Raw genomic sequence first — 18709 nt, forward strand, 5'->3', positions numbered from 1 at the left:
CATATTCGCGGCATAACTAAGACCATCTATTTCCACCACCATAACATCACCCGTCTCCACCCTTGCATCAGTTCATCCACTGCTGAAACCCTCATCCATGCCCTTGTTACCTCTAGACTTGACTATTCCAACACACTCCTGGCTGGCCTCCCACATTCTACCCTATGTAAACTTGAGGTGATCCAAAACTCGGCTGCCCATGTCCTAACTCACACCAAGTCCCGTTCATCCATCACTCCTGTGCTCGTTGGCCTACATTGGCTCCCGGTTAAGCAATGCCTCGATTTCAAAATTCAAATCCTTCCATGGCTCCACCTCTCCCTATCTCTAATCTCCTCCAGCCCCACCACCGAGATATCTGCACTCCTCAAATTCTGCCCTCTTGAGCATCCCTGATTATAATTGCTCAACCATTGGTGGCCGTGCCTTCTGTTGCCTAGGCCCTAAGCTCTGGAATTCCCTGCCTGAACCTCTCCGCCTCTCTACCTCTCTTTCCTCCTTTAAGACACTCCTTAAAACCTAGCTCTTTGACCAAGCTTTTGGTCATGTGCCCTAATTTCTCCTTATGTGGCTCAGTGTCAAATTTTTTGTCTTATAAAACACCTATGAAGCGCCTTGGGATGTTTTACTACGTTAAAGGCACTATATAAATATAAGTTGAAGTTGTTGTTGTTGATTGCATCCTTTGTTGACACCAGCAGAATAGTAACTTTCAGCAACTTCTACAAGATGGCTCAGTTGGTATGTAGTGTGGCGTGCTGCTGGACTATGCAGACCGGAAAGGTTCCAGGTTTGATTCTTGGTTTGTCTTAAGTAGGCCAAAGTCAACCATAGTAGCAGCATGGTGCTACAATTGGTTATCACAACTCTGGGCTATGGGAGGGGGAATCAGCTAGATTCTGCTGCTGATCATTATTCAGTGACCTCCCCCTCCTCCCATGAGGAAGTGCGTTTTGTAGAGATCACGTGAAGACAGGATTGAACTTGCTTGTGATTTTCCCTTGACAGTTTCACCAGTGCTTAGTCTAGGCTCAGACACGAAGAATAACCCCTTGAGCTCATGTGTGACGTGGTCACTCGTAATCAATATAGTTTTTAATAACAACAGAAAACGCTGGAAAAACTCAGCAGGCCAGGCAACATCCGTGGAGAGAGAAACAGAGTCAAAGTTTCGGGTCGAAACCCTTCTACAGAACTGAGAAAAAAAGGGAAATGGGGGAGGGGATGAAAGAAGAGACATTAAGAGATATTCAAGGTGAGACGAGATAGTAATCAGACAGGTAAAGAAATAAACAATGGCTCTAGATGAAGTGTGAAATGCGCTGGCAGAGTGAAAGACAGCTGCCATGTGGGAGAGAGAAAAAAGGGAAAGGCACAAACCAAAAGTGTGGATAAAAATATAAATAGTTTTTAATGTAATTATTATGGTGCCCATAAAGCAACTTCACTAAATGGAAATAATCACTTCCTAAAAAAGATCATTTCGAGCAATGCATTAAACTATTGCAATCTCCAATCTGGAAAGTGGTTGACAACACGACTTCAGTTAAATGCACTCTCACTTTCAGAGAGCTCATCCCTGTTTGTGAGCCGCAGTTGCCTTGGCTGCTTCAGCACAACCTAAAAATAGAACGTCAGCGCGTCACGCATCTGGATCCAAAAATCTTCTGGCACAAATGCGAGGCAGGAAGAAAGGGAATTTGCTAAAAGAGCTAATCAAAAGTTTTAGATGTGCTTTGACTTCGGCGCGAATGACGTTTTCTGTAAATCTTCGACAACGTTCATAGGCCGGAGAGAGAGGGTTGTTGTGAAACCTGACATCATCGGTTCCTATTGGCTGCTGGTGATTTCACCCCAGGAACATCTGGGCACCAGTTGCCTCAAAGTCATCGGGCGCACGGGGTGGGCGACGGTCAACCCACGTGACGAAACAATGGCTTGACTCTTCGTGTGGACCAATCGGCGAGGGAGCTCCAGGCATTTGGACCAATGAGAAATAGAGATAAGGAAAAGGAGGCGGGATTTAAAAAAAAAATGATATGGTTGACGATAAAATTGGGCCGAGTAAAAATTCTACGGTGGATTTGCGGGAGTTGGAGCGGGAGGGAAAGGATTTTAAAAAACCCCATCACCCAACAGAGCTTCGGTTACATTGTTAGTCGCGCCCGCCCGAGCGCCAGCCGTATCTCCATGGAGTGAGCGACGGTGGCGTCTCTTGTCTTTTTTTTTCGGCCCGCACTTTATTTCTTGTTTTTAAAAAAAAAATCATTTTTGATGTCCGTCTAAGACGTCATTTAAAATGTCTGAAAATGTCCGCTGCTGTGAGCTGCAGGCATTGACTAGTAGCAACATTGTATAAGATAGTATTCTGAGAAAAATATTTTTTAAAAATAAAATAAAAATTGACCTCGTGTGTAAATCTGACATCGGGAACTTAACAGCGGGAGCAGGCAGGAAAAAAAAGAGGCGTAAGTAGCCGTGTTGAAATCTCTGGGAGGGTCACCGTGTCGGTGTGTGTCTCTCCCCCCGCTCTCTGTGTTACCCCCTAACCCCCCTCTGTTACCCCCTAACCCCCCTTTCTCCGCTTCTGCCCCTTCTCCACTCTCTTCGCATCCCCTTCCTCCTTTCGCCGTCCCAATTCTACCTTCCACTAGAGGTCGGGGCTTGTCAAAAAGGCTTAGGCCCAAACTATATTTTTGTTTTTAAATATGTGTTCATCATAAATTTTCGCACATATAAAACCAGGACTGGCAGATTTCCCGTTCATAAATTGACTGCCACCAGGATCTGTGTTTGCACACCAGAGAAATCCTATTTTAAACCATGAAGATTTATGAAAATATTTTTTTTTCTATCTCTATTTATATTAATGAGTTTGATAGTAGATCCTCTTCTCTTTGGGTTTAGTTTAAATTGACATCAGTGCCCTCAAATGAGGAGCAGGCTAAACAAGGGGCTTGGAGAAAGGTCATTGTAGGCCTCTTGTGTGCATTACACACCCAGACTTGTGTTTGACAGCTGTTAAGTGGTTTTAAAAAAAAAGTGCAATTAAAAAAATCTTCGGAAAGGAAATAACGGTAAAGTAGGGGTAGGATCTATGCAATATGTCTTTTTTTTTGCTTTTTCCACTTTTCTGATTTTAAAAAGGAGCTGAATGTGTTGGATTTCAGTCGATTTTGGTTTAAAATGTAATTTATTTAGATATATCTCATTGCTTTTTTCTTTAAGAGCAAACTTTTAAATGGATTTGCAATCCATGTGTTGTTCTTTGCTTATTATAAAGGTTGCCCCCAGCATTTCCCTGAAATTGACAGCTCTGGGATCTTGAGATGCTTGGCAATACTTTGCAAAATGTCTCAACTGCTGTTTTTTTGGTTTTGACACTTTCACGTAATTTTGTTCAAATAATCTATGCCATGCTTTAATATTAATAACCTTTGTATACTTGTTGGATCAGATTTCTGTTCTAATAGTTGAACTTTTTTTTTAGTTTTGTATAGTTTTTATTTTAATTAAGGCTGTCTATTAAATTTATTACACTATTCTAGGATTTTATCTGCATTTTCAAGATAATAACATTTGACAGGTTGAAGTGTTGTGCCTTTAGTTTATGTTTTAGCCTTGTAGATTTGACAGATTTTCTTTTTTTAAGAATAACATTATTTTGGTGAACTATTTCTAGTGTTGTGACTCAGGTTGTGAAAAAGACTCATTTTATGTCATGATATCACTGTTATGCCATTGTCTCAGACTTGAGACACATAGCTCATTTAAGTATACTGTTATAAATAGGTTACCAGCTTTACCAAGTCCAAAACTGAACTAATAATTTTGGGCCTCTATTTTAATGACTGATTTAAGAGAGCGATTGTAAAATATCTCATATTATCTCCTGTATGTTGATGTGACATCAAGTTGGTAATATAAACTCCCACTATTCCACAGAAGTGGAGAAAAACAGGCTTCTGTTTTAGAAACTGTGTGTTTTCTGTCTAGTTTACATTTAAAAAAAATTCTGGATAGGCCCTAATAACTTCAGGATGAAGAGGGCTAATTTATACTTGAGTGACAGATGAATAATCAGTATTTTGCATCAATTTTGCAGAAGAAACTGAAAGCAGGACTGTAGGTATACCTGATGAAGATGTGGAAGAGACACTTCTTATAAATAGGTATTTATTTAAAAGGGAGTTGTATTAAATAAAGTAGAAAAGTCACCAGGCATAGATGGAATCCATCCGAGAATACTGACATTTTTCAGAAATGTTTTGAAGTCGGAGCTTTGCCAAGTAGAAGGTTGCAAATGCTACACATTGTTCAGGAAAGAGGAAATGGATAAGTCAGGAACTAAGCCATTTACTGTAATCTTTGTTGTGGGTAAACATGTAGAATGCATAATAAGGGACAAAGTTACTGAAACCTTCAAAAAACGTGGGCTAATCAGGAATAGGCAGCATAGATTTGTAAAGGGTAGATAATGCTTGACTGAATTTAATTTTTCTAGGAAATCAGTGTATAACTAAAGTGAACATGGTTGTATATATGGATTTTCAGAAGATTGAATAGATACCACGCAAGAGGTTTGTTTAAAAAAAAAATGAAGGCACATAGCATTAGAGGGGCTGTAATTGCATGGATAGAGGGCGGGATGGCCAGGGGGCAGTAAGCTAAGAGTACAAGTAAGAGGATGTTTTTCTACATTGCTGGGATGTGGGTAGCGGGTTGCAGGGACCGCTTGTTTACCATTATTGTAAGTGATTTGGACATAGGCACAATAGGAATATTACAAAGCTTGCTGATGCTGAATAGGTAGGTCATTCCTTTCTAACTAAAAGAACTTGCTTCCGAGCTAGTTTGACAGCTGCAACCTCACATTAGGTAATAAATCTTGGTTCTCTGCAGGGAAGGGTAAAAATGGGCAGAAGCAAGTTTGGTCTATGTTGGAGAGGGTGAGGGATTTTCCAGGACTCGTGTAATGTAAAATACAGAAACATGCTGTTGCAGTCAAAGATGAGCTGTATCAAGTAATAGCCCACATTGATGAACATTAAAAAAAGATATACAGGAAACTCTTGTTTAAATGGCACCTAAATATCCAGAATTCTCTATTAACTGGCAAAATTCTCACTCTGAAAACAACACCTCAATAACCGGCAATGTTGCCGAGTCCGAGTCTCCCACGGTGGCCGAGTTAGTCAGTGGGGGTAGTTCTCCAAACTGCCACTACTTGGCTGGAACACCTCAATAACAGGAGTCTGACTCTCCCAGACTGCCGGTAGTCTCTTCTGATCCGCCATTTTACAGGGGTACTGTGCGTCTCCCAATCTCCTGATAGTCATTGCATTGCATTACCCTCAACTGGCAGTACTGTACTTAATCAAGCATCTTCCACCATCCATTTAACACAACATTCTGTAGGTGAGTACCCAATTACTGTATACTGCACATTTCTTGATTTTCTAAAATTTTTCTTTGTTAAAAATAGCCTCGGTAGATAACCCTCTCCGTCATCCGGAATTTTTGATCAACCGGCAACACACCGGTCTCGTTGGTGCCGGATACCAAAGAGTTTCCTGTATATCCATTTGGCTTATCGTACCTGTATTGATTCTCTGAAAGAGCGATCTAGTTAGTCCCATTGCCTAGTCCTTTCCCCATTCCTCTTTTTAAGTTTTAATATTTCAAATATTTATCCACCTCTTTTAAAAGCTATAATGGTCTCTTCTTCCACCATTGTTTCTGATGAGGTATTCTAGGTCCTAAAAACCCTCTGCATTATTAAAAAAACCTCCTTTATCTTCCTTTGTTCTTTTCATCATGGCCTTTAATTTATGCCCTCTAGTTACTGACTTGCTGACTAGTGGAAATAGTTTTTCCTTATTTACCTTTTCAATAACCCCTCATAAGTTTGATCCCTAGTTTCTCTAGTCTGTCTTCCTAGCTAAAACTTCTTATCCCTAATATCACCTTAGTGAATTTCTTGCATAGCCTCTCCAGGGAGACTTCAATGACCATCACTAAGAGTGGTTCGGTAGCACCACTACTGACCGAGCTGGCCAAGTCCTGAAGGACATAGCTGCCAGTCTGGGTCTGCGACAGATGGTCAGGGAAAAACCTACTTGACCTCGCCCTCGCCAATCTACCTGTCGCATATGCATTCGCGATGCTGAGGACATCGTGGATAACACGTTTAGGGAGTTGGTCACACCGCAGGTAAAGGCTGCACAGGCAGGAAGGGAATGGGTGACCACCAGGCAGAGTAGTAGGTGCAGGCAGGTAGTGCAGGGGTCCCCTGTGGCCATCCCCCTCTCAAAGATATATACCACTTTGGATATTGTTGAGGGAGATGGCTTATCTCAGGATTACTACCAGTGCCAGGTGCTAGTCAGAGTAGAAATAGAAGGATATTTCAGATGAATACGTGGCTAGAGGAATGGTGCAAGGGGGAACGATTCAAATTCCTGGGACATTGGAACCGGTTCTGGGGGAGGTGGGACCAGTACAAACTGGACGGTTTGCACCTGGGCGAGACTGGGACCGATGCCCTAGGGGGAGTGTTTGCTCATGCTGTTGGGAAGGGTTTAAACTAAAATGGCAGGGGGTTGGGAACCTGTGCAGGGAGACAAAGGAAAGGGAAGCAAGAATAGAAACAAAAGACAGGAAGGAGAAAAGCAAAAGTGGAAGGCAGAAAAATCAAGGATGTAAATCAAACAGGGCTACAGTAAATAATTCTAAAAAGAGTAAGAGTGTTAAAAAAACAAACCTGAAGGCTTTGTGTCTTAATGCGAGAAGCATTCATAATAAGGTGGATGTATTAGCTGCGCAAATAGATGTAAATGAATATGATGTAATTGGAATTACGGAGACATGGCTTCAGGGTGACCAAGGCTGGGAATTCAACATCCAGGGGTATTCAATATTCAGGAAGGACAGGCGAAAAGGAGGTGGGGTAGCATTGCTGGTTAAAGAGGAGATTAACACAATGGTAAGGAAGGATATTCGCTCTGATGATGTGGAATCTGCATGGGTAGAGCTGAGAAATACCAAGGGGCAGAAAACGTTAGTGGGAGTTGCATACAGACCCCCAAACAGTAATGCTGAGGTTGGGGATGGCATTAAATGGGAAATTAGAGACGCATGCAACAAGGGCACAGCAGTTATCATGGGTGACCTTAATCTACATATAGATTGGGCTAACCAAATTAGTAACAATACTGTGGAGGAGGAATTCCGAGAGTGTATACGGGATGGTTTCCTGGACCAATATGTCGAGGAAGCAACTAGAGATCAGGCCACCTTAGACTGGGTATTATGTAATGAGAAAGGATTAATTAACAATATTGTTGTGCGAGGCCCCTTGGGGAGGAATGATCATAATATGATAGAATTCTTCATTAAGATGGAGAGTGAAGTAGTTGACTCAGAGACTAGGGTCCTAAATTTAAATAAAGGACACTACAATGGTATGAGGCACGAGTTGGCTAGGGTGGATTGGGGAACGTTACTTAAAGGGTTGACGGTGGATAGGCAATGGCAAACATTTAACGATCGCATGGATGAACTACAGAATTTGTTCATCCTTGTTTGGCATAAAAATAAAACAAAAAAGGTGACTCAACCATGGCTAACAAGGGAAATTAGGGATAGCATAAGATCCAAGGAGAGGACATATAAATTGGCCAGAAAAAGCAGCAAACCTGAGGATTGGGAGCAGTTTAGGATTCAGCAAAGGAGGACAAAGGGATTAATTAAGAGGGGGAAAATAGATTGAGAGTAAGCTTGCAGGGAACATAAAAACTGACTGTAAAAGCTTCTATTGATATGTGAAGAGAAAAAGATTGGTGAAGTCCCTTGCAGTCAGAATCGGGAATTTACAATTAAATACATACTTTGGTTCTGTCTTTACAAAGAGGACACAATTAACCTCCCAGAGATGTCGGGGAACATAGGGTCTAATGAGAGGGAGGAATTGAATGAAATCAGTATTTGTAGGGAAATGGTGTTCGGAAATTGGTGGCATTGAAGGCCGATAAATCCCCAGGACCTGATAATCTACATCCTAGGGTACTTAAAGAAGTGGCCCTAGAAATAGTAGATGCATTGCTGGTCATCTTCCAAAATTCTATAGACTCTGGAACAGTTCCCATGGATTGGAGGATAGCTAATGTAACCCCACTATTTAAAAGTGGTAGAGAGAAAACGGGGAATTATAGACCAGTAAGCCTGACATCGGTAGTGGGGAAAATGCTAGAGTCCATTATAAAAGATATAATAGCAGAGCACTTGGAAAGCAGTGACCGGATCGGACAAAGTCAACATGGACTTACAAAAGGTAAATCATGCTTGACTAATCTACTGTAATTTTTTGAGGATGTAACTTGTAGAATAGATAAGGGAGAACCAGTGGATGTGGTGTATTTGGAATTTCGGAAGGCTTTCGATAAGGTCCCGCATAAGATTGGAGTGCAAAGTTAAAGCACATGCGATTGAGGATAAGGTACTGACTTGGATAGAGAACTGGTTGGCAGACAGGAATCAAAGAGTTGGAATAAACGGGTCTTTTTCCGAGTGGCAGGCAGTGACTAGTGAGGTACCGCAGGGATAGGTGCTAGGACCCCAGCTATTCACAATATATATTAATGATCTAGACGAGGATGCCGAGAAACTCCAGTATGATTTGGACAGGTTGGGTGACTGGGCAGATGCATGGCAGATGCAGTATAATGTGGATAAATGTGAGGTTATCCACTTTGGTGGCAAAAACAGGAAGACAGATTATTATCTGAACGGCAATAGATTGGGAAAAGGGAAAGTGCAACGGGACCTGAGTGTCCTGGTGCAGCAGTCGCTGAAGGTAAGCATGCAGGTGCAGCAGGCGGTTAAGAAGGCAAATGATATGTTGGCCTTCGTAGCAAAAGGATTCGAGTACAGGAGCAAGGATGGCTTGCTGCAGTTGTACAGGGCCTTGGTGAGACCACACCTTGAGTATTGTGTGCAGTTTGGTTGCCTTACCTGAGGAAGGATGTTCTTGCCATGGAGGGAGTGCAGCGAAGATTCACCAGACTGATACCTGGGATGGCAGGAATGACGTATGAGGAGAGATTGGGTCGATTAGGCTTATATTCGCTAGAGTTTAGAAGAATGAGAGGGGATCTCATTGAAACTTATAAAATTCTAACAGGACTAGACAGACTAGATGCAGGAAGGATGTTCCCGATGGCGGGGGAGTCCAGAACCAGGGGTTACAGTCTAAGGATAAGGGGTAAGCCATTTAGGACTGAGATGAGGAGGAATTTCTTCACCCAGAGAGTGGTGAACCTGTGGAATTCTTTACCACAGAAGGCAGTTGAGGCCAACTTATTAAATATGTTCAAGAAGGTGTTAGATATATTTCTTAAGGCTAAAGGGATCAAGGGATATGGGGAGAAAGCAGAGACAGGGTACTGAACTTGGATAATCAGCCATGATCTCATTAAATGGCAGAACACGCTCGAGGGGCCGAATGGCCTACTCCTGCCCCTATCTCCTATGTTTCTATCTGTCCATGACAGCATTGGTAACAGTGACCACCGCACAGTCATTGTGGAGACGAAGACCCGTCTTCACACTAAGGACACCCTTCATCGTGTTGTGTGGCACTACCACCATGCTAAATGGGATAGATTCAGAACAGCTCAAAACTGGGCGTCCGTGAGGCACTGTGGGCCATCAGCAGCAGCAGATTTGTATTCCACCACAATCTGTAACCTCATGGCCTGGTACATCCCTCACTCTACCATTACCATCAAGCCAGGGGACCAACCCTGGTTCAATAAGGAGTGTAAAAGAGCATGCCAGGAGCAGCACCAGGCGTACCTAAAAATGAGGTGCCAACCTGGGAAAGCTGCAACACAGGACTACATACATGCTAAAAAGTGGAAGCAGCATGGTATAGACAGAGCTAAGCGATCCCACAATTAACGGATCAGATCAAAGCTCTGCAGTCCTGCCACATCCAGTCGTGAATGGTGGTGGATCATTAAACAACTAATGGGAGAAGGAGGCTCCATTAATGTCCCCATCCTCAATGATGGTGGAGCCCAGCACGTTAGTGCAAAAGACAAGGCTGAAGCGTTTGCAACCATCTTCAGCCAGAAGTGCTGAGTGGATGATCCATATTGGCCTACTCGTGACGTCCTCACCATCACAGAAGCCAGTCTTCAGCCAATTTGATTCACTCCACGGGATATCAAGAAACGGCTGAGCGCACTGGATACAGCAAAGGCTATGGGCCCCGACAATATCCCAGCTATCATGCTGAAGACTTGTGCTCTATAACTAGTTGAACCTCTAGCCAAGCTGTTCCAGTACAGCTACAACATTGGCATCTATCCGACAATGTGGAAAACTGCCCAGGTATGTCCTGTCCACAAAAAGCAGGACAAATTCAATCCAGCCAATTACCGCCCCATCAGTCTACTCTTAAATCATCAGCAAAGTGATGGAAGGTGTCATCAACAACCTGTTCACTGATGCCCAGTTTTGTTTCCGCCAAGACCACTCGGCTCCCGACCTCATTACAGCCTTGGTCCAAACATGGACAAAGGAGATGAATTCCAGAGGTGAGGTGAGAGTGACTGCCCTTGACATCAAGGCAGCATTTGATCGAGTGTGGAATCAAAGAGCCCTAGTAAAACTGAAGTCATTGGGAATCCGGGGGGGTGGTGGGGGTGCGGGTGGGGGGAAACTCTCCACTGGCTGGAGTCATACCTAGCACAAACAAAGATGGTTGTGGTGGTTGAAGGTGAATCATCACAGCCCCAGGACATCGCTGCAGGAGTTCCTCAGGGCAGTGACCTAGGCCCAACCATCTTCAGCTGCTTCATCAATGACCTGCCCTCCAACATAAGGTCAGAAATGGGGATGTTCGCTGATGACTGCAGTGTTCAGCGCCATTCACAACTCCTCAGATAATGAAGCAGTCCATGCCCGCGTGCAACAAGACCTGGACGACGTTCAGGCTTGGGCTGATAAGTGGCAAGTAACATTCGTGCCACAGAAGTGCCAGGCAATGACTATCTCCAACAAGCGAGAGTCTAACCACCTCCCCTTGACATTCAATGGCACTACCATTGCTGAATCCCCCACCATCAATATCCTGGGGGTCACCATTAACCAGAAACTTAACTGGACCAGCTACATAAATGCTGTGGCAACAAGAGCAGGTCAGAGGCTGGGTATTCTGCGGCGAGTGTCTCACCTCCTGACTCCCCAAAGCCTTTCCACCATCTACAAGGCACAAGTCAGGAGTGTGATGGAATACTCTCCACTTACCTGGATGAGTGCAGCTCCAACAACACTCAAGCAGCTGGACAACCTCCAGGACAAAGCAGCTCGCTTGATTGGCACACCATCGACCACCTTAAACATTCACTCCCTCCACCACCGGTGTGCCGTGGCTGCAGTGTGTACCATCTACAAGATGCACTGCAGCAACTCGCCAAGGTTTCTTTGGCAGCACCTCCCAAACCCGCGACCTCTTCCACCTAGAAGGACAAGGGCAGCAGGCGCATGGGAACACCACTACCTCCAAGTTCCCTTCCTAGTCACGCACCATCCTGACTTAGAAGTATATCGCCGATCCTTCATCGTCGCTGGATCAAAATCCTGGAACTCCCGACCTAACAGCACTGTGGGAATGCCTTCACCACACGGACTGCAGCAGTTCAAGAAGGCGGCTCACCTTCTCATAGGCAATTAGGGATGGGCTGTAAATGCCGGCCTTGCCAGCGACGCCCACATCCCATTAAAAAAAAAAAAACGTGCTTCTTAAAGTGGATGCCTAGAACATGACACATGATTCTAATCCCAGCCTAAGCAATTTTTGAGGTTTAACCTTAAGGGAGGGAGACAGAAAGCAGGAAACTACAGGCCAGTTAGCTTAACATCTGTCATAGGAAAGATGTTAGAAACTATTATTAAAGACGTTATCGCAGGGCAGTTAGATAAGTTCAAGGTAATCGGGCAGAGTCAACATGGTATTGTGAAAGGAAAATCATGTTTAACCAATTTATTGGCGTTCTCTGAGGAAGTAACATGTGCTGTAGATAATGGGGAACTGGTGGATGTACTGTACTTAGATTTCCAGAAGGCATTTGATAAGGTGCCACATCAAAGGTTATTGTGGAAAATAAAAGCTCATGGTATGGGGGGTAACATATTGGCATGGATAGAAGATTGGCTAGCTAACGGGAAACTGAGTAGGCATAAATGGGTCATTTTCTGGTTGGCAAGATGCAATGAGAGGTGTGCCACAGGGATAATGCTGGGGCCTCAACTTTTTACAATTTATATAAATGACTTGGATGAAGGGACTGAAGGTATGGTAGCTAAATTTGCTGATGACACAAAGATAGGCAGGAAAGTAAATTGTGAAGAGGACATAAGGAAGCTATAAAGGGAGATAGATAGGTTAAGTGAGTGGGCAAAGATCTGGCAAATGGAGTATAATGTGGGAAAATGTGAAATTGTCCATTTTGGCAGGAATAATAAAAAAGAAGATCTAAATGGTGAGAGACTGCAGAGCTCTGCGATGCAGAGGGATCTGGGTGTCCTAGTGCATGAATTGCAAAAGGTTAGTATGCAGGTACAGCAAGTAATTAGGAAAGCTAACAGAATGTTATTGTTTATTGTGAAGGGAATTGAATACAAAAGTAGGGAGGTTATACTTCAGTTATACAGGGCATTCGTGAGACCACATCTGGAGTACTGTGTACAGTATTGGTCTCCTTATTTAAGGAAGGATGTAAATGCGTTGGAAGCAGTTCAGAGGTTTACTAGAATAAAACCTGGAATGGGTGGGTTGTCTTGTGAGGAAAGGTTGGACAGGCTTGGCTTGTATCTGCTGGAGTTCAGAAGAGTAAGAGGTAACTTGATTGAAATATATAAGATCCTGAGTGGTCTTGACGGTGTGGATGTGGACAGGATGTTTCCTCTTGTGGGAGAATCGAGAACTAGGGGTCACTGTTTAAAAATAAGGGGTTGCCCATTTAAGACAGAGATGAGAAATTATTTCTCAGAGGGTTGTGAGTCTTTGGAACTCTTCCTCAGAGGGCGGTGGAAGCAGTCTTTGAATATTTTTAAGGCAGAGGTAGATAGATTCTTGATAACCTTTCACCCCCTTGCTTGGCATGGATAGAAGATTGGCTAGCTAACAGGAAACACAGTAGGCATAAATGGGTCATTTTCTGGTTGGAAGATGTAACGAGTGGTGTGCCACAGGGATCAGTGCTGGGGCCTCAATGGGGGTAGGTGGGAATGTGGAGTAATCAGATCAGCCATGATCTTATTGAATGGCGGAGCAGGCTTGAGGGGCCGAGTGGCCTACTCCTCCTAATTTGTATGTTCGTATGTAACCTTACCTCTTGGCTTTTGTATTTGATGCCCCATTTATAAAATCTAGTATCCTAAATGCTTTATTTTAACAGCATTAAAGAAAAAGAAAGACTTGCATTTAGGAATATAGGAACAGGAATAGGCCATTCAACCCCTCGAGCCTGTTCTGCCATTCAGTGAGATCATGGCTCATCTGTATTCTAACTCCATCCACCCACCTTGGCTGCATATCCTTAATACCCTTGGGTATCAAAAATCTTATCAATCTCAGATTTAAAATTATTAATTGAGCTAGCATCTTTTTTTTTGTAGGAGAGTGTTCCACACTTCTAGCACCCTTTGTGTGAAGAAGTGCCTCCTGAATGGCTTGGCTCTGATTTTAAGGTTATGTCCCCTTGTCTTAGACTCCCGTACCAGTGGAATAAGTTTCTCTCTACCCTATCAATTTTAATCACCCTTCACGTTCTATATTCCAGTGAATACAAGCCTAGTTTATGTAATCTTTCCTCATAATCTAAGCCTGGAAGCCCTGGTGACATTCTGGTGAATCTGCGCTGCATTCCTTCCAAGGCCAGTGTATCCTTTCTAAGGTGCGGTGACTACAACTGGACAACACAGTGCTCCAGATGTGGTCTAACCAGGACTTTGTATAACTGCATAAAAATTTCCTCTCGTTTGAATTCCAGCCCTCTTGTTATAAAGGCTAACGCGCCATTAGCTTTTTAAATTATTTTTTGTACCTGACGACTATATTTTAGTGACCTGTGTACATGGACCCCAAAATCTCTTTGGACCTCCACTGTTTTGAGCTTTTCACCATTTTAAAAAGTACTCCAATATACCCTTTTTTTGGTCCAAAATATATGATCTCTCACTTGCCTGCAGTGAAATCCATCTGCCTCAGTTTTTCCCACTCACTTAATCTACCAATGTCTCTTTGTAATTTTATGTTCCCATCTACCCTACTTGCTATACCACCAATCTTTGTGTCATCGGCAAACTTGGATATATGGCTCCTGATTGTGTTATTTGCCATTGATAAATATAGTTAAGGTCCCAGCACAGATCCTTGTGGGACTCCACTAGTCACTGCCTTCCAATTCGAGTACATACCCATTATCCCTACTCTTTGACGACTTCCACTTAACCAATCTCCTAATCGGGTCAATAATTTGCTTTCAATTCCATGAGCTTTAATTTTAGCTAACACTCTCTTATGTGGAACCTTATTGAATGCCTTCTGGAAGTCTATATAAACTACATCTATAGACATTCCCTTGTCTACTACTTCAGTTACTTCCTCAAAAAATTCAGTTAGGTTTGTTAGATATGACCTTACAGTTACAAATCCATGTTGGCTCTCTCTAATCAGCTCAAATTTCTTTAAGTGTTTAGTCACTCTCCTTAATTATAGATTCCAATAACTTTCCTACAACAGATGTTGGAATAACAGGTTTATAATTTCCTGGTTTCTCTCTCACCTTTCTTAAGTAATGGAGTTACATTTGCAATTTTCCAATTTAAAGGGGCAATTCCTGAATCGAGAGCGCTTTGGAAGATTATGGATGAAGAAGCATCTGCAATTTCCTCACTTCCTTTAAAACCCTGGGGTGGAAACCATCAAGTTCTGGGGGTTTGTCAGTCTTTTAGTGCCATTATTTTTTCTTTGTCAGTTCTAGTACTTGATTAATTAGTTTCCCTGGAATGTCAGGTATATTATCCTCTTCCTCGACCGTGAAGACTGACACAAAGTAAATTACTCAACAAGTCTGCCGTTTCCTTATTTTCATTTGCCATATTACCCGCATTGTTTTTAGTGTCTTTTACGATCTCGGGATATCCCGGAGTACTTTTTGAAGTGTAGTCACTGTTGTAGTGTAGGAACTAATGTATTATTGACTTGCCTTCCCAGTTTTGATGCATCTGAGGCCCAAGTCTCTGCTTTTCTACTCCTTTTAAAATGTCACCATTCAGTACTGTATTTATATCCTCTTATTCTTCCCAAAATTTAACACCTTGCATTTTTTCTGCATTCAATTACAATTTTTTCTTGTTTTTAAGTTGTGGCAACACTGGCAAGGGCACATTTATTACGTAACCCTAGTTGCCTGAGAAGGTGGTGGACCTTGTCTGAAATGCAGCAGCCCTTGCGGTGATGGTGCTCCTACAATGCTGTTAGATAGGGAATTCCAGGATTTTAACCCAGTGATGCTGAAGGAATGGTGGTATATGTGCAAGTCAGCATGGTGTGTGACTTGGCGGTGATAGTACTCCAATAATGTTGCTGCTCTCATTCTTGATGGTGGAGGTTGCAGGACATGGAGTTGCTGTTGAGGTGAGCTTGGTGAGTTCCTGTAGTGCATCCTGTAGATAATATGTACTGTAGCTATAATGCGCCGATGGTGGAAAGAGTGGATATCGAGTTCAATGGTGGGGGCATCAATCAAGTAGACTGCTTTATCCTGGTTGGTGTTAAGCTTTTAGTGTTGTTGCAGCTACATCTGCAAGAGTTGTGTATTCCAGCACACTTTGACTTGAGCCTTTTTAAACAATGGAGGGGCATTTTGGGAAACTCCAGCAGCGATGCCTTGGGGCTGTGATGATTGGCCTCGGACAACAATGGCCATCTTCCAGTGTATCGGGTACGACTCCAGTCAATTTAGGGTTTTCCCACTGATGTCCATTGACTTCAGCTTTGCTAGAGCTCCTTGCTGCTGTACTTGGTCAAATATTGTTTTGCTGTTAAGCGTATCTACTCTTGCCTCTCCGCTGGCATCCAGCTCTTGCATCCATAATGAGAAAAAGAACTTGGATTTATATAATGCATTTCACGACCACAGGACGTCCCAAGGCGCTTTACAGCCAACCAAGTACTTTTGTCGTAATGTAGGGAACCACGGTAGCCAGTTTGTGTACAGCTAGGTGCCACAAATAGTAATGAGATTAATGAGCAGGTAATCAGATATTGGTTGAGTGCTAAATATTGGGCCTGACATCAGAAGAACTCGCCTGCTCTTCAAATAGTGCTATGGGATCTTTAACATCCACTGGAGAGGGCAGATGGGACCTTGGTTTGACATCTCATCTGAAAGATGGCACCCCCCACAGCGCAGTGTCCCCTCAGTACTACACCGAAGTGTTAGCCTGGATTATATGCTCAAGTCTCTGCCTAGATTATATGCTCAAGTCTCTGAAGTGACACTTGAGCCCACAGTCTCTGACTCAGTGGCAAGAGTTCTACTACTACTCCAAGGCTGATAATACCTGAATGAAGGCTGTGATGAGGTCTGGAGCTGTGTGGTTCTGGTGGAACCTGAACTAAGCATTGGCGAGCAGGTTATCAGTGATTCCGTGTCACTTAATGGCACTATTGATGACTTCCATTACTTTGATGATTGGGAAGAAACTGAAAGGGTGGTAATTGGCAAGGTTAGATTTATGCAGCTTCTTGTAGATAGGGCACACCTGAGCTATTTTCCAGATTACTGAGTAGATTCCAGCGTCATAGTTGTACTGGAATAGCTCGCCTAGGGGACTGGCTAGTTCTGGTGTGCAGATCTTCTGTTGTACAGCTGGGATGTTATCAGGGCCCATGGCCTTTGCTGTGTCCAGTGTACTTAGTCATTTCCTCATGTCACATGGAGTGAACTGAATTGGCTGGACAATGACAACTATTATGGTGCGGGGCTCAGGAGAAGACTGTGCAGTATTGTCCATTTGGCTCTTTTGGCTGAAGATACTTGCAAACATTTCAGCCTTGTCTTTTGCGCTCATGTTCTGGGCTCCACCGTAGTTGAGAATGGGGATATTCATGAAGCCTACTCCTCCCTTTAATTGCCTGACACCATTTGAGATTGAATATAGTAGGACAACAGAGCTTTGCTCAGCTCTGTTAGTTGTGGGATTACTTGGCTCTGTCTATAGCCTTCTGCTTTTGGTTATTAGTGTGCAGATAGGTCTGTGTTTTAGTTTCATTAGGTGGTTGTCTCATTCTAAGGTATGCCTGCATTGAACCAGGATTGATCTCCCAGCTTGATGGTAATGGAGGAGTGAGGGATGTTCCGGGCCATGAGGTTGCAGATTCTGGTAGAATACAATTCTACTGTTGATGGCCAAAATGCCTCATAGATGCCCAGATTTGGGATGCTCGGTCTGTTCTTGGTTTGTTCCACTTGGCATGACAGTAGTGGCACACTTCATGATAGATGGCGTTCTTACTGTCTTCACAAAAATTCTGTGATGGTCACTCCGACTGTACTATCATAGATCGATGTGTCTGTGCCAGGTATGTTGGTGAGAATAAGGTAACCTAGGTTATTCCCTTATGTTGACACAGGCCTAGTCTGGCAGCTATGTGTTCATGATTCAGCCAGCTCGGTCAGTGATGGTACTACTGAGCCACTCTTAGTGGTGGACATTGAGGATCCCCCAACCAATTTATTTTTTATCCTTCTTCCCTTGGTGCCTCCTCCAAGTGGTGTTCAACATGGAGAAGTCCTGATTCATCAGTTGAGGGGTGTGGGTGGTGCTAGTTGGTAATCCTAGGCTTCCTTGTTCTTGTTCAACCTGAAGCCTTGAAACTTTGAGGTCTGATTTCTATCTGTCCAATCTACTAAGCTGCTGTATGTCATTCTATGATTCTATGTCCTCCTGAAGTTGCATCTAGTCCTCTTCACAGTTAGCACCGAATTATTTTTGGAGTGCATTGTCTGTTATGTAGGCAAACGCTGATTCCACTTCAAGCCTTCATGAATTTCCGGGTTGACGTTGATTTAGTACTAGCATTTTGTTGAAGGAAACAATTGGTGCCCTTAATACTGGATTTTTCGGGAGCATTTGACACTGTCTTCAGGTTTTGTGTCAACTATGAATTTACATGGCTTTAGTGACGGAATGTTTGGATAAAAAAGAGACCATTAGACAAATGTGACCCAATATAGTGATCGGGAGCTTTAAGCGTTTCACATGGAATATGATATCTTGAAGGTATTAGCCATATGTTTCTGCTGTATACATCATTTGGATTGTCTTATTTAGTAATATTTACAGGATATTATTGCCTTCTGGAGATATCAGAATTGAATTCAGAGGGCCAATACTATTTTTCTACACAAATAAAAGTGCAAAATCCACTTACACTTCACTACAACATAAAGGTAAAAGGTGTAGAATGTATTTCATGTTTAGGAGTTAAACGATCACATTTCTTTTTGGAATTATCTATGTTGATGCACTCTGGGATTTATACACACAAATATTTGCCAGGCACCAACAGAGAGCACGCAGTTAGTCTACTCCACACTGGCTTCCCTTCTTCAAAGTATGAAGTGTAATT

The 18709-nt window shown here is 43.0% G+C and overlaps 1 protein-coding gene across 6 annotated transcripts in view; it reads left to right on the plus strand.

Moving 5' to 3' along the window:
• The first annotated feature begins 2118 nt into the window (after positions 1–2118).
• Positions 2119–18709, plus strand: part of ppm1ba (protein phosphatase, Mg2+/Mn2+ dependent, 1Ba) — a 124152-nt gene continuing 107561 nt past the window's right edge. Inside the window, exons 1-2 of one of the 6 annotated variants that reach the window (XM_085980390.1) lie at positions 2119–2468; positions 4106–4172. The gene's annotated coding sequence lies outside the window, so the exon portion shown is untranslated. The remainder of the gene's footprint in view (positions 2469–4105; positions 4173–18709) is intronic. The other 5 variants (XM_085980389.1, XM_085980388.1, XM_085980403.1 and 2 more) reach the window with 5 other exon arrangements.

The sequence above is a fragment of the Somniosus microcephalus genome, chromosome 3 (assembly GCF_052327205.1).
Source record: "Somniosus microcephalus isolate GS21.2 chromosome 3, FLI_Smic_1.0, whole genome shotgun sequence".
NCBI lineage: Eukaryota > Metazoa > Chordata > Chondrichthyes > Squaliformes > Somniosidae > Somniosus > Somniosus microcephalus.